The sequence below is a fragment of the Neofelis nebulosa genome, chromosome 8 (genome assembly GCF_028018385.1).
Source record: "Neofelis nebulosa isolate mNeoNeb1 chromosome 8, mNeoNeb1.pri, whole genome shotgun sequence".
Taxonomy (NCBI): Eukaryota; Metazoa; Chordata; class Mammalia; order Carnivora; family Felidae; genus Neofelis; species Neofelis nebulosa.
Window position 1 is genome coordinate 10,155,968 of NC_080789.1, and position 14,229 is coordinate 10,170,196.

Here is a 14,229-nt window from a genome sequence, read left to right on the forward strand (position 1 = left end):
AAACGCTAAAATAAAGGAGCTTTATAAAAGTGATATAAGCCCATTAGAAGAAAATGCAGGAAAATAGAAGGATGAAAAAGAAGCCTCCTAGTGCCCCCACCCAGAGAGAACCACAGCGAGAATTTCTTTCCAGGCTCTTTCCTGTGCGTGAGATTGTGTTCTGCTTTTAAGCGCAACTGTAATCCTGCTGTCAACACATTTACATCCTGCTTTTCTTCTTGTAATAGTATAACACATTTCCTCATATTATTATAAGCTGTTTGTAAACATCCCTTTTAATGGCTGTGTAATATTCCACTGTGTGTTTGTGCTGGTCACCCCTGCCCTGGGGTTTTGGACACCTACACTTACTTCCAATTTTCACCATTATAAAGAACACCACAATAAATAAATAAATAAAGCAAGCAAGCAAGCTATAGGAACACCTCGATGAACATGCATTCTGAATGACTTCCTTAGGTAGATTTTCAGAAACAGAATTGCTCAGGGTGCCTGGGTGGCTCAGGTCGTGATCTCACGGTTGGTGGGTTCAAATCCCCCATGACGGGCAGCTCACAGCCTGGAGCTTGCTTTAGATTCTGTGTCTCTCCCTCTCTGCCCCTTCCCCCCCCCCCCCCAAAAGATAATACACATTAAAAAAAATTTTTTTTAATGTTAAAAGAAAAAAGAAAAGAAAAGAAATGGGATTGCTGGGTCCAAAGGTGAGCACATTTTTAAAGCTCTGGATAGGCGAGGCTGGATCGCCTTTTCAAAGAAGCGGTGCCCTTTCTTTTCGCCACAGCCGGCAGGTTGGCGTTTCCAATACAGAACTTTGCCAAATATAAGCAATCTCGCATGGTATAAAGTAGGTGAAAATAGTCTTCTGACCACAGGTGTCAGATGCCCGATTACCTTTTCCTAACCCCCAAGGGCTGGAACCACATTTCTTGGTTACTCACCATACACCCCCCATTCTGGTTTCCTTGGCGGAAGGGGTCGGAGGAAGGGTCCTGGGGAAGCACCCAGAGGGGGGTACAAAGAGAAGAAAACACTCCCTCTGTCCCTCGGACGTCACTCCTTACTTCCAGTGATTTGAACCTGGAACCTGCGGACCTAACAGTCCCTGTAAACCCGGGGTGGTGGTGGAGGGGTGGGGGTTGGGGGGGGGGCAGTAGGGATCCCCGCTCTTTCCAGGCTTCTCAGAGGGACCCTCGCTTTGGAAAAGTAGTACCTCCCCTTTCAGCCCGCCCACCCCCGGGGGGAGCGCTCGGAGGCTCCCTTTGGTCGGTGCGGCTGGTGGCTGGGGGCTCCGCCCACGTGGGGCGTGCGGGGCGGGAGGAGTGTCCCCGGCAGCTCACCCCGCAAGCACGACAATCACCACCGCCTGGGGCCGGGAAGCCGGGGCGTGGCCTGGAAGCCGGGGCGGGGCCGGGAAGCCGGGGGCGGGGCTGGGAGGGTGGCGTCACGGCCCCGCCCCCGGCCGGCTCCCTCCTTCCTGCGAGGCGCCGCCGCCGAGTCCTCACCTGGAGGGACAGGTGTGCTCATCTCGCGTCTCGGGAGGCCGGCCAGCGAGTGTCAGGTGAGCGTTAGCAGGAGCCCCGGCTGGGGGCTGGGAGGAGGGTCCGGGGTGGGGGGTCCTCACCGGACGCAGAGGAGAGCCTGGTCAAAGCAGGCTGGTCAGAGAGACGGAGCTGTGCGTGGGTCTGGGGAGGCGCCGGTTGCCCCCAAACTCCTGCGATGCCTCTTGGCCAGAGTCACGTTGTACTGAAAATGTAGGCTTTGGAGGGATTGGAAGGAGAGGAAGTTGAAGTGGAAAACAGCAGGTTTCCAAGTATTTCAGCCACAAAGCTATCATTTTTTTGGACCTGGTATCTTTTCTTCGTTGTAAAAGTAATGCGCATGGATTGACTGTTGGGCAAATGGAGCAAAGTAGGAAAGAAATCACCCGTGGTCCTAACACACGCACGAAACGACTGTGGATACTGCGGTGTATTTTCTTCCAGCGTCTTGTTTGTGTGCACGATCGTGTGGCTATAATTTTATCATACTGTATTTACAATTTTTGTGTCTTGCTTTTCTCCTCTTTACATTGTGTCATGAGCATTTTCTCGTGTTGTTATTAGTCATCTCTGTGTGTGTAATCATTATTTTTAATGGCTGCATAATGTTACATTTGAGGGAGGGGCCGTGGCTGGGTGCTCCTCTGAACCCTTGCAGGAAGGATTTGAGGGGGAGACGGGGAAGTGTCAGAGGAAAACACGGGCTCTGGGTCAGGCCAACCTCCACCTCCAACACTGGGATCTCGAGAATGATCTTTGCATCAGTTTCCACATCAGGGAACTGGATCCATAAAGCTACTTCCCCAGAATGTTGTAAGGATTAAGTGAGCTAATTTATGTAGAAAGCCTCCCACATCATCCCCATGGTTCTGGAAGAAAAAGGGTCCACATGTTTGTGAGTTTGGAGGAGGGATTTGGGCCAGCCAGAGCTGCTGAGGGAGTAGACGAAGAGCTGAGGACAGGCTCCCCAGAATGGAGATGTCTCTGGGTCTGGGGCCGATGGGCTCATATCCGCTGTGTGGGGGCCAGGCACAGACAGGACCCTAAGGCAGGGCTGTGACCTCCAGGCTCCTAGAAGGGTTCAACTCCTTGGGATAAGCTTCCGGAAGGGCTTTGAAGTGAGAGGACTGGAAGAAAAGTAGGAGGGGAGAGTGAAGGTGGAGCTTAGGAACCAACCCCTTGTACAGATAAAGAAACTGAGGTTCAGAGAACAGGGGATCTGTTCAGGATGCACACAGGTAACAGTAACAGAGTAGGTTTAGACCCAGGGCTCCTAACCCCCACCCTCACCCCACCCCCCGCCCCAGGGATCTCTGCCACAGAGACTACGGGATGCTGGGGGAAGGAGGAGGTCAGGGTTGAGTCATCACTGCACTTGGACTAGGCTAAGGTATGCCTAGAGAAAACAGAAGTCTGTTCTTTGGCCTCCATTTCCTCATCTGTGAAATGGGATAATAACTCCCCCCCCCACCCCCCCTTCCTAGTACCCACTGCCAAGCTTGTCCATTGACGGGTAGCCAGGGCCTCCTTCCATTTTTAGGGCCTGTTCAGTCTCTGGTCATACACCCCCACCATGACCCCCTCATCTTCATGACCCCCTGGCCATCTTCAGAGAGGGATCTGGGTACCTGTCAGCTGAATCTGGTGAGTACCTGTGGCCACATCTTGGTTAGGATGAGAAATTCCATACCTCATCTGTTTCTAGGCCCGAGAGATTTTGCTCTGTGTTTCTAATTTGGCCTTCCTGGAATGTCCCCCTACAGCATGCGACTGCATGGTGGGAGTTTCCCAAGTGCTAAAAAAAATCTTGTAGTGAGGGTCCCCGACCCTCTGAAGCCACCTCTTTCTGCCCAGCCTGTCACTCTAGGACAGTAATAAGGCTGTCAGCCTCCCCTAGAAATTTTAACCCTGGTCACACTGATTTCTAATGACTTCTTCTGGGTTCTGGGTCTCCTACAATAGATGCACTTCCCTAGGGCACAGCCCACCCCAAGGCCCAGGCCAGGCCCAGCTCTGCTCCCTGTGACTGCATCAGTAATAACTGTATCTGTCGTTCAGGTGCCAGACTCCGGGCTGCAGGCTTTATGTGCATCAACTCTCGTAATCCAATGGACATTCCATGTCTTTCTTTTCTTTCTTTTTTTTTTTTCTCAAGTTTATTTATTTTTGAGAGACCAACGGAGCAAGTGGGGGAGGGGCAGAGAGAGAGGGAGACACAGAATCCAAAGCAGAATCCAGGCTCCGAGCCGTCAGCACGGAGCCCAAGGCGGGCCGAGCTCAAGAACTGTGAGATCATGACCTGAGCCGAAGTCAGCCGCTAAACCGACTGAGCCACTCAGGTGCCCCTCGTGTGCGCGTTATAAAACATACATGAAAATAGAATATTTGGAAAGCTAAGATTGGAAACTTAAATAAGAATACGAATTCTGATCTGTCTTCCCACACCCCAGTAGATTGCCTAGGGAACTTCCTGGGCGCTGGCATCTACTTTGGAGACAGCTCCGTTAGTGGTCACCAGAATCCCCTGAATGCTTTTCAGCGTAGGTGAGCAGACTCACGGTGTCCTGAAGGGGAAGGGGACCCGTTCATCGGGGCCTCAGATCCATGCAGGTTCCTGTTGGCGTGCCCCGTGGGAAACGAAGGCTGAGTGGGGTACAGTCCCTAAGGCAGGGTGAGGCCCCGGGGTGGGTCTGAAGGGTAAATTGGAGTCCTTCCTAACCTTTGTGAATATTAAATCATGTTCTGGTACACTCTCTCAGTCTCAGGTTTCTACCTGTAAAACAGGTGGGGTGATCTCCTGCTCATAGGCTGGCTGTAGAATTAAGCACGAGCCAATGAAAAGTGCCTATTGTGGTGCCTCATGGTCCAGCAAATTTGAGTTCTCTCACTCTCTCCCTCTTCTTCCTTTCTGTGTGCAGAACTCCAAGCTGTTCTGAGCAAAACCAGTGGATAAATCCCATATTTAGCTGCTTGCGATTAAAGACCCTTCGTGCCTCCATCTCCCTCATCAGCCTTCTCCCCCCAGGGAGGGGGATCCCGGGTGCCATTTGACTGGTCTCCCTACGGTGGGCCCCCCCAGCTTCAAATGTCTGAGATTCCTACCGTAGCGTTGGGTTGGCTCGGGCTGTTCCTCTCCACCCTCCAAATCTCCCCACCTTCGAGCCCCTCCTCCTTCTCCCTTCCCCAGGGGCAACTCCCCAATTTCTCCAGGGAAGGGGCTTGGTGGGCAATCTGGTTAGAAGAGGCCTCAGGGACTTATCTGGATGCTCATCCACGTAGCACTTCGCATAAAGTTAGAAACTCCCCCGTTGTGCATTTCACAGGATGCCCTCCCCGGGTGCAGGGTGAGAGGGGCGGCCGGCCACCCCGTGGTGCCACTCCCCCCCACTGACCCCAGGCCACGTGGACGTGACCTGTGGCGCTCACTATTTAGCACTAAGGTCCTCTCCGGGATCCTTCATCCATCTTTTTTCCTGTGTATACCCAGCTGCCCCAGGATTGTCAATTGGAGGCGAGCAGGACTCGGTGTGGATCTCTCAGGCCCCGTGAGGAGTAGGCATCAGGAAATGTTTGTGGACAGACGTGTGACATGGTGAGATGATGAGTCGCCCCAGCTATGCTGAGTCGAGAAGTGTTGCTGTGGGAATTGGGATCATTAGCCGTGGCAATCATCGTAATTCCCGCAGCCCAGTTAATGAGTGGTTGTGTGTCCCAGAGATGGGATTCCTTGGATTCCCAGAGGATGGAAGGAGCACGTTTTGGAGAGAACTGGCCGCAGTGCGAACGGGGAGGTCGTGTTGAGCCGAGGGGCAGCGAGGTGACAGGCCGAGTTGAAGGAAGGATAGAGACAGAGGCGGGAGAGCGGGGGTGAGGAGAGGTGAGCCGGTGGCCCTTTGGTGATGCTGGGGTGCCTGTGCCTATAGCGACCGGCGTTCCCAGCTCCTCTGGGAGTTGATTCCCCCAACAAAGACCAGCAGCACAGGGAACACTGAGAGAGGCTTTGCCCCGAAGGGGGGGGGGGGGGAACAAGAGCCCACCCCAAGAAGGGGTGGACGGGGTGGGGAGGAACCACAGGATAAGTAAGGCCTGTCCCTAAGGGAAGGCTGTCAGGCATCGGCTGGCCCAGGAATGGAAAGTGCCAGGCCCTCGCCTCCACTCCTACAACCACACACCCGCAGCAGAATTTGCTCATTGTACGAGTATTTATGGGGCACCCATTACCAATTGGACACCCACAGGAGCATATAAGAGGACTTCTCTCTCCTGGAGCTTATGTGTAAGGGCATTCAAAATAAACAAGTTAATGTTTTCAGCCTGTAGTAAGTGCCATAAAGAAAATAAGATGGGGGCGCCTGGGTGGCTCAGGCGGTTGAGAGTACGACTTGGGCTCAGGTCATGATCTCGCAGTTAATGAGTTCGAGGCCCGCGTCGGGCTCTGAGCTGACAGCTCGGAGCCCTGGAGCCCGCTTCGGATTCTGTGTCTCCCTCTCTCCCTGCCCTCCCCCGCTCACACTCTGTGTCTGTCTCTCAAAATAAATAAATAAATAAACATAAAAAATTAATAAACAAACAAAAAAAAAAAAAAAGAAAAGAAAAGAAAGCAGGATGATCCAGTAGGAAGAGGCAGAGGGGAAGGAGGCCTGCTTAAGATTGTGTGGTCGGGGCACCTGGCCAGCTCACCCGGTAGAGCATGTGAGTCTTGATCTCGGGTTGTGAGTTCAAGCCCCTTGTTGGGTGTGGAACCTACTAAAAGACTGTGTAGTCAAAGAAGGCCTCTCCGAGGAGGTAACTTTTGAGTTGTGACTTGAACACCAGTCATTGTGTTCAAGCCATTGAAGATCTGGGGGGGAGATAATTCTAGGCAGGAGGAATGGCAAATCCAAAGGCCTTGAGGCTTTTGAAATGCAAGAAGAAATGAAAAAAGATAGTTTGAGATGAGGTCCGAGAGGCAGGCCGGGGCCAGGTCAGAGCAGGCCTGGGAAAGAACATGGATCGCACGCTAAGGACAGAAAATACTGGTGTATTTTCGGTAGCCAAGGGGTGTGATCTCCCAGGTAACAGACCACTGTAGTATCCGAGTGAAGGATGTAGACAGTGAGAGGTGACTGGGTTCAGAGTACAGTTGGGAGGTGTTGCCGATGGGATGTGTACAATGTTTTAAATATGGGAGTGGTGGGGGGAGAAAACCCTTTCCCTCTGAGCCCACATGTGTGTGACCTCGGCATCTTTCTCAACAGAGTGCCCCAGATGTGGAATGTGTAGACCTTCCCCATCCAGTCCAGCCCTCAGTTTATAGATGGGGAGACTGAAGAGAGGGCCTTAGAGGTCTCCTTGTCCAGCCCCTCAGAGAGGGGCTGCGAATTCTCCAAATTCCTGCTGAAATCCAGTGGCTGAGCTGGGACTCAAATGTGGGCTTCCTGGCCCCTGGTCCAGGCCTCTCGCTGCCGTACCCGGCTGCCTCACCACTGAAGCTGGAGGAGGAGGAGGGAGGAACCACTGCCAGAGAAAGACCAGGCATGGCGATGTGGTGAGATCACCAGGAGAAGCATCTAGAGCCAGTGGAGTCTGGAGAGGCCCGGGCCAAGTCCCTTGCAGCTGCCCTGAGAGCAGTCAGAGGTGGGTGGAACATCATGGAAGAGTCTGGGGGCAAGCTGCCAAGGCCTCGCTGGGTGAGAAGAATGCACCAGGGCAGCATTTTCAGGCTGGCAAGCTGGAGGAGGACCCCTTGGAGCAGAGCCTGTGGTGGGTCATTGACCCTCGGGGTCTTGGGAGAGGCACAATTAGCAGCTAAGAAGAGGAAGACTCAGAAAACGCCCTGCAGGGGCATCTGAGAGCCAAGGCCATAGGTGAAGACGCAGGGTGGGCAAGGCCCGTGGCTCACCTGGGCCCCCCTGCATGTGCATACCTCCGGCCCACCTCCACTCAAGGGGACGGGGAGGGCAAGGGAAGAAGAAGCCGGAGGTGATGCAGCCCGTGTGCTAGAAGTCCGAGTCAGGTGGCCTGGATTTCCCTCCCTGCCCGCTCTTCACAACATTGTCAACATCTTCCTCTCCCTCAGGGCCTCTTCTGGGCTAACTTGCCTGTGCATCATCATCTGTATTACCCCCATTTTACAAACGAGACTCAGAGGTTAAGGAACTTTCCTAGGGTCACACGGTTCAAAAGGAGCGAAGTCAGCATTCGAGGCCAGCTTCTTAACCACAGTGGGCTTCCGTCTTGGGCTACCTTTGTGACTTTGAGTGAGGCTCCCTGGGGCTCATTTTCCGCCTGTAGAATGATCGAGCTGGAATCAAGGAGCCCCCTCGGGCCCCTGTGGCTCTTGGTGGGGCCCAGAATTGCTTTTCCAGGAGAGGGGCTCAAGAGTCTGATGGAGGGGCCGGGGACTCGTCTCCGCCCTGTGTTCTCCGCCAGCTTGGGAGAAGTGGTTAGGGGCGCAGATTCTGTCGGTCTACTTCCTCTGCTGAGGATGGACGTGTAGGTTGGATGACTCAATGCGGGTAATGTGTCCTATAGAGTGCCTGGCACACAGTAGGCGCTCAATATGTGTAGCTCTTGTTTTTTCAGAGAGAGTGAAGGCTGTCTCTTCACAGACTATTCATTTGCTCAGTCAGCAAATATTCATTCACACCTCCTGTGTGCCAGACGCTATTCTTTTTTTTTTTTTTTTTAATTTTTTTTTTGATGTTTTATTTTATTTTTGAAAGAGACAGAGCGTGAGCCGGGGAGGGGCAGAGAGCGAGGGAGACACAGAATCGGAAGCAAGCTCCAGGCTCTGAACTGTCAGCATAGAGCCTGATGCGGGGCTTGAACTCACAAACTATCAGATCATGACCTGAGCTGAAGTCGGCCGCTTGACCGACTGAGCCACCCAGGCGCCCCGCCAGAGACACTATTCTTTTTAAAAAATTTTTTTTTTTAACGTTTATTTATTTTTGAGACAGAGCATGAACGGGGGAGGGTCAGAGAGAGGGAGACACAGAATCCGAAACAGGCTCCAGGCTCCGAGCTGTCAGCACAGAGCCCGACGCGGGGCTCGAACTCACGGACCGTGAGATCGTGACCTGAGCCGAAGTCGGCCGCTTAACCGACTGAGCCACCCGGGCGCCCCAAGAGACACTATTCTTGATACTGGTGACCAGTCGTGTCCCCAAAATAGCAATAATGCCCTGCCTTCATGTAGCTTTTATTCTAGAAGGAGACTCAGACCAAAAAAAAAAAAAAAAAAAAATTCAAGTAAGTATCATGTAGAATACGTTCTAGAGAGATATGTTATATAGAGAATATGTTAGAGAAATGATACATAGAGAATATATTATAGAGAGATAAGTGCCAGGAAAAAATGAAGCAGAGAAAGGGGGAAGCAGTGCCCTAGTGGGGTCAGGATCTTCAGTTAGGAGGACTGGAAGATCTCTCTGTGAAGGGGGTGAAAGCCAAGACCTCAGGGAGGTGAGGGAATGAGCCATGTGGGTGTCTGAGGGAAAAGCATCCCAGGCAGCAGGAACAGCCAGGGCTAAGGCCTCGGCACAGATTGCATAGGGCCATTTGAAGGACCTTCCCTGATGTTTAGTAAACCCCAGGGTGCCCCACAGTCAAGACTCAGATTACAGATCCCTTTGGGAGGACTGAAAACGTCCCCCCCATCTCTGGTTTCTTCTGCAATATTGTTTTGTGGTCTGGCAGTTCCAGGGCATTCCTTGAGATCCCCAGCCAGGTGCTCCAGGGTGCCAAGGAAACAGTAGGGTCAGATTGGGAGAGTGCTGGGGAGTCTCTCCTCCTGACCCCAGTGCCGAGCAGCCAAACTCCAGGGTGGGGCCCATGTGAGCTGGGACCTATTGTTCAAGGTTGATTGCATCTTCTGGGTGAGTGAGTGGGTGTGCAGGGAGCGGACTGGGGTGAACTCAAGCGGGCCGCACCTTGGGTGTTACGTCCCAGGAGGAATCATTGAGAACCTAGTATGAAGACAGAAGTCAGGCCCAGAGGCTGCTAGAACTCCATAAGCTTTCTCCCCCCCTTGGAACTGCCTCCATTCCTCCACTCAGTTTTGTTTCACATCTCAGTTTCTCCTTAGAGCTGAGCTGCAAAGCTCTTTAGAAGGACCCTGGGGGGCTAGTCTTCTAGGAGTTTAGGAAAGAGGAGAACTGGGGCCCACACATAGGTAATCAGAGTCTGGGTGTGGGTGGTGGGTGGAGACAGCAGGAGAAAGCCTTGGAGCAGGCCTTAGGGGACAAGTAGATCTTAAGACTGGGTGGCCCAGGAAACTGACCAGGATCCTTCCGTGGGGGGTGGGGGTGTGACAAGATTGGACAGGGAAACTGGGACTTTGTGGTTAATGCGTGCCCTTAGGCAAGCACTGTTAAGAGCCTCAGATGCGGGCTCTGTGCTCTGTGCTGTGTAAACTCAGGGAAAGAATAGAGTAGGATTTAATCTGTTGTTGTCTGAGAGGTTAACCACCTCCCCCAGGGCCAGGTGCTCCGTGGATGCTAAAGCCAGACCAGTCCCTTCCTGGAGAGGGAGGCCATAATTGGGAAGCAGAGCCCAGGTCGGAGGGGTGGGCGGTGACACAGGGGTGCATTCCACCCTTGCTCAGTACTTCTAAGGGTCCTCTGCCTGGGACCCCAGGCCTGGGCACCTTGTGTCACTTTAGGAGAACACGCAGCCCCATGGAGGGCTGGCATCCTTGGACACTGGAAACAGAGCCTCTGGATTCAGGGTTGGCGAGATTGAGATGAGAACAGATGACAAAGGGCATTGGTATGTATCACAGGGTGGTGGCTGGCCTCTAGGACAGGGTCACACTTGGGGACTTCTAGGGGATGAAGGAAGTCATAAAAATGGATACAACAGACTCACGTGAGGAAACGAGATGGGGGGCTGCTGCCTCGGCCAGCTGAGTGTGGTCACAGCCTGGTGTGAGTTTGGACCCAGAGTGGCCCGTTTCCCCAGGGCTTCAAGAGAAATAGGGAATATGGATCTGTAACATGAAATCGGCCTATTTACAATACTGGTTATCAATGAACAAAACAGTATAAATAACAAAGAAACACCGTGCAGGTCCAGCAAAGCCCACCACCTTCCCTGGTGACCCCCTGCTCTGGCAAAGGGTGCGCTGAGGTCAGGTCCCCAGCTGACTGCTGATCTCCCCTGGGAGAAGGTTTGTTGTCACTTTCCTGCTCTTGGAAATGACCTCATGATAGACTCAGTCTTCCAGGGACATCGGGAGAACAGAGCTATCTCTTTGGCTGTGCCGTGTGGTCCTGAGCAAACCCCTCCCCTCTCTGGGTCCCATTTCCTGCTGTGTGATAGAGAAGAGCCTGGTCTGCAGGGCTCCCACCAGTTTGGACAGTGTGTGACTAAGTCCCTCAGGCTCGAGGGAAGATGCAGTTATTATAGAAGTGACTCTTCCCGGGAACCATGCTTCCGGGATTGGATACAGTGCACTCTGGCATTTTGTGTGTCCGCAATCACAGTTGTGCATGTGAATGGATGTGTGTCATAATTTGGAGCTGTGCACGGCGCAGTGTCAATATCGTCTTAATAACTTTGCCCTAGAACCTTTCATTGGCTACCCTGGAAGCTGGTGAGAAGCCTTAATTAATCCTCCCAGTGACCTGGGGAGCAGGGTCTTCTTCCTGATTTGCAGATATGGAACCCCAAGCCCAGAGTTGGGAGGTGCCTTAGCTAACCTTGCACCACTGGCGCCCCTGACTCAAGTGTTAGCTCCGTGGCAGTGTGTGGGGTTCCTCATGAAACCAGTGAGACCAGGATTAGGGTTTGGGGGTCTGTTTTGTACCCATCACAGTTTGAGCTGCTGGAAAAGCAGGGAGGGAGACGGAAAAGGTCTTTGCCTTTGATCTTTCCGTGGGTGGTGGTGGTGGTGGTGGTGGTGGTGAGGATAGCCGAGCCCTGGCTACCTCCCTGGGTCTTTTGTCAACATCCCTATCTCTTGCTGTCCTGTCAAATCATTGCCCCCTGAATTAACCTGGACTGTGTCCTCTGCAGTCCTCAGAGCCCCCGAAACATTCTCCTCTGGTTTGAGAGGAGAGAGAACCGAGCAGGTGGAAAAGGAGGCTCTGGGTCTAGAAAACCCCAGCTTTTCGTGCGCCCGCCTCCTCCCCACCCCCACCCAGCGTTTTCCACCTGTGCCCCAGACTGGATCAGGGTGTCGGTGTCTGTGTGTGTTCCCCGGCCCCACACGTAAGACCGCCTTCCCGCAACGCGCTCCTCGCCAGGCTGGGGGACTGTGTTTCCCTGCCGCGCCCCCCTCCCCCCACCAGCGTCCCCGGGAGCCGAGGGCGCGGGCCCTTTAAATCCTCCGGGGCGGCGGCGGCGGGCCGGGGATGACATCAGCGGTCGGGCCCGGGGCTCAATGGGAGCCGGCGGGCGCGCGCCGGCCGGGAGCGCGCGAGCCGGCGGCGGGGGCGGGCGGGCAGGAGGGCCCGGAGGAGGGAGGTGGCGGCGGCGGCGGCGGCGAGAACCTACAGCCAGAGCCCGGCCCGGGCCGAGCGGAGCGGAGCGCGGCGGCGGCGGCGGCGGCGGCGGCTGGGCCGGGAGAGGCTGGCGCGCCGGGCGGCTCCGCGAATCCTCCGGCATCCGCCCCGGCGGGCCGCCCCCGCCCGCGGCAGCCCCCAGAGCAGCGGCCCGGTACCGGCGCCTTCCCGGCGGGGTAAATATTGGGGGGCCGCGGGCCCGCGGAGGGGCGCAAACCCGGGGGGAAACGGGGCTCCCTCCGCCTCTTTGTTTTTGCGCGAGAGGGAGGGGAGGGGAGGGCGGACACACGCGCGTTCGCACTCGGGTACGGGGAGGGGGGGGCAGCCCGGGCGCCGCCCGCTCGGCCCGGCGAGGACAAAGGCGCGGCTGGGGACGAGGAGGAGGAGGGTGACTATTATTTTGCAGGCTTAACCGGGGGAGGCCCCCCCAGTCTGGCCCGCCTCCCCCTCCCCCAGCTGGACCCTTCAAGGCCCCAGCCGGCCGAGAGGCCACCCCGGGCTGGGATTGGGGGGACGCTGCGGGGGGGAGGGGGAGGTCCGGGACTAGGGTGCTGGGGCCACCCTAGACTGTTGATACTGTTGATTCGGGCTTCTCGGCCAAACCCTGGGCTTCTGTGTGTTTCGCTGGACAATCAGCAGCGCCTCCCCCCTTCTCTCCCGGCTCGGGGCCCCGGACCTGGGGGTCAGCAAGGCTGCCCCCGTGTGTCGGATGGGGGTGCTCGGGGGGGGGGGGGCGCCTGGGGGCCCTGAGGTGATGGGGTGTGTGGTCACTCAGCCACAGATTCTGTTTTCCTTTGTGGAGAGAAAGAAAGGGGTGGGGGTTATTTATCAGATCGCATTCTCCCGTTTCTGCTGGGAGAAATCCGTGTTTTGCGAGTCTCCGTGGACACAAACTATGTTTTGTCCGGGTCTCTCTAGAGAGAGGATTCCCAAGCTCCTCTTCACGCCCAAACTCAAAGTGGGGTGAGCCCCCTCCCCAACTTTTCCCTTAGTTCTCTCGCTTGTGTTCTCAGCACAACCTTCCTGGGCACAGCCTTCCTCAGGGAGAAGGATCTGGGGAGACGGGGAACCAGAGTGTCTGAAGTTACGCCCAGCGAATGCCTGTTTGGGGGCTCCTTTGCCTTACTGTCTAGAGCGTCCCTCCAATTTTTATTTTAATGGTCCAGTGATAAGGGCTCTGGCTGGGGGTGAGGGGGTATCAGAGAGTAAGAAAACTGTCCATGTGCTCTGCTGCTTGGTAGTTTGTGTAATTTTTTTTTAACCAGCTGAAACTCCGGATTTGCGTCTGCCTTTTTTTTTTTTTTTCTTTTTCACTTCGTTTTTTCCACCCCCCTCCCATCCCCCCCCCCCCCATGGGAGAATCGGCAAAGAACTGGAAAGCTTCTCCTTTTCCTGACTCTATCCTTTCTCCTTTTCTCTGGGCGGCTTTTTAGGGGACAGTGCTGGGACAGTCTAGGCTCTCTCTGGGGCCCTGCCCCCTCCCCCCGCCCCGGGTCTGGGTGGCTAGCGCCCAGCCGTGGTTTCCTGCAGGGCTGTTGTTTGCACCCTCTCTTCTTCCCTTCTCTGCCCACAGCCCGGTGAGTGGGGAGGGGCTGGGGGGTCATGTGCAGTGTATTTATGTAATTTATGTAAGACACCCAGACGGAGGGCGCGGGTATTTATATAACCTGGCGTGGGTATTTATGTAATATAGGATGCGGGTATATTTATGTTTCTCTCCTAACCTGCGGCTTTCCTGGCTGCCATGTGTGGTCTCTGAATTGGCGTTGGGGGAAAACGGACTGGGGGAGCAGTGTTTGTGTATGTACACACCCGTGACCCCCCCCCCCCATCCCCTCCCCCTCTGTGCGGCTCACGGTGTGCGTCTGCTTTTCTTTCTTCCTTTGGTGGGTACACACAGGTCGGTGTGTATGTGAAATGTGAGTTTTCTGCAAACGTGGGAGAGTGTTCCGCTGGCAGCCGTGGCACCTCAGCCGGGACTGGCCAGGCATGTGGGCAGAGGCCCTTGGTTGAGAGCCCAGAGTTTGGCTGGCATGGGGTGGAGGCTACTTCCTTGTGGCCACCGGGGGAAGGGCCAGTGGCGGCTCCCTGGGAGTTAGGTGCCAGGGCTGGATGTGTGTCCTGGGCAGGAGCTGTTGGCTTCTGGCCTCTGCGGGGCCAGAGAGCTCCAGCCTGGCCATCTGTGAACTAGATCTCGCCCATCT

General features: G+C 55.0%; 1 protein-coding gene across 9 annotated transcripts in view; it reads left to right on the forward strand.

The window, feature by feature from the left end:
- Positions 1–1,537: 1,537 nt before the first annotated feature.
- CSNK1E (casein kinase 1 epsilon) overlaps positions 1,538–14,229 on the forward strand; it is a 34,960-nt gene continuing 22,268 nt past the window's right edge. For 3 of the 9 annotated variants that reach the window (XM_058741294.1, XM_058741295.1, XM_058741299.1), the window contains exon 1: positions 11,963–12,201. The gene's annotated coding sequence lies outside the window, so the exon portion shown is untranslated. Of the gene's footprint in view, positions 1,559–11,955; positions 12,202–14,229 lie in introns of those variants that run through there. The other 6 variants (XM_058741296.1, XM_058741297.1, XM_058741298.1 and 3 more) reach the window with 4 other exon arrangements.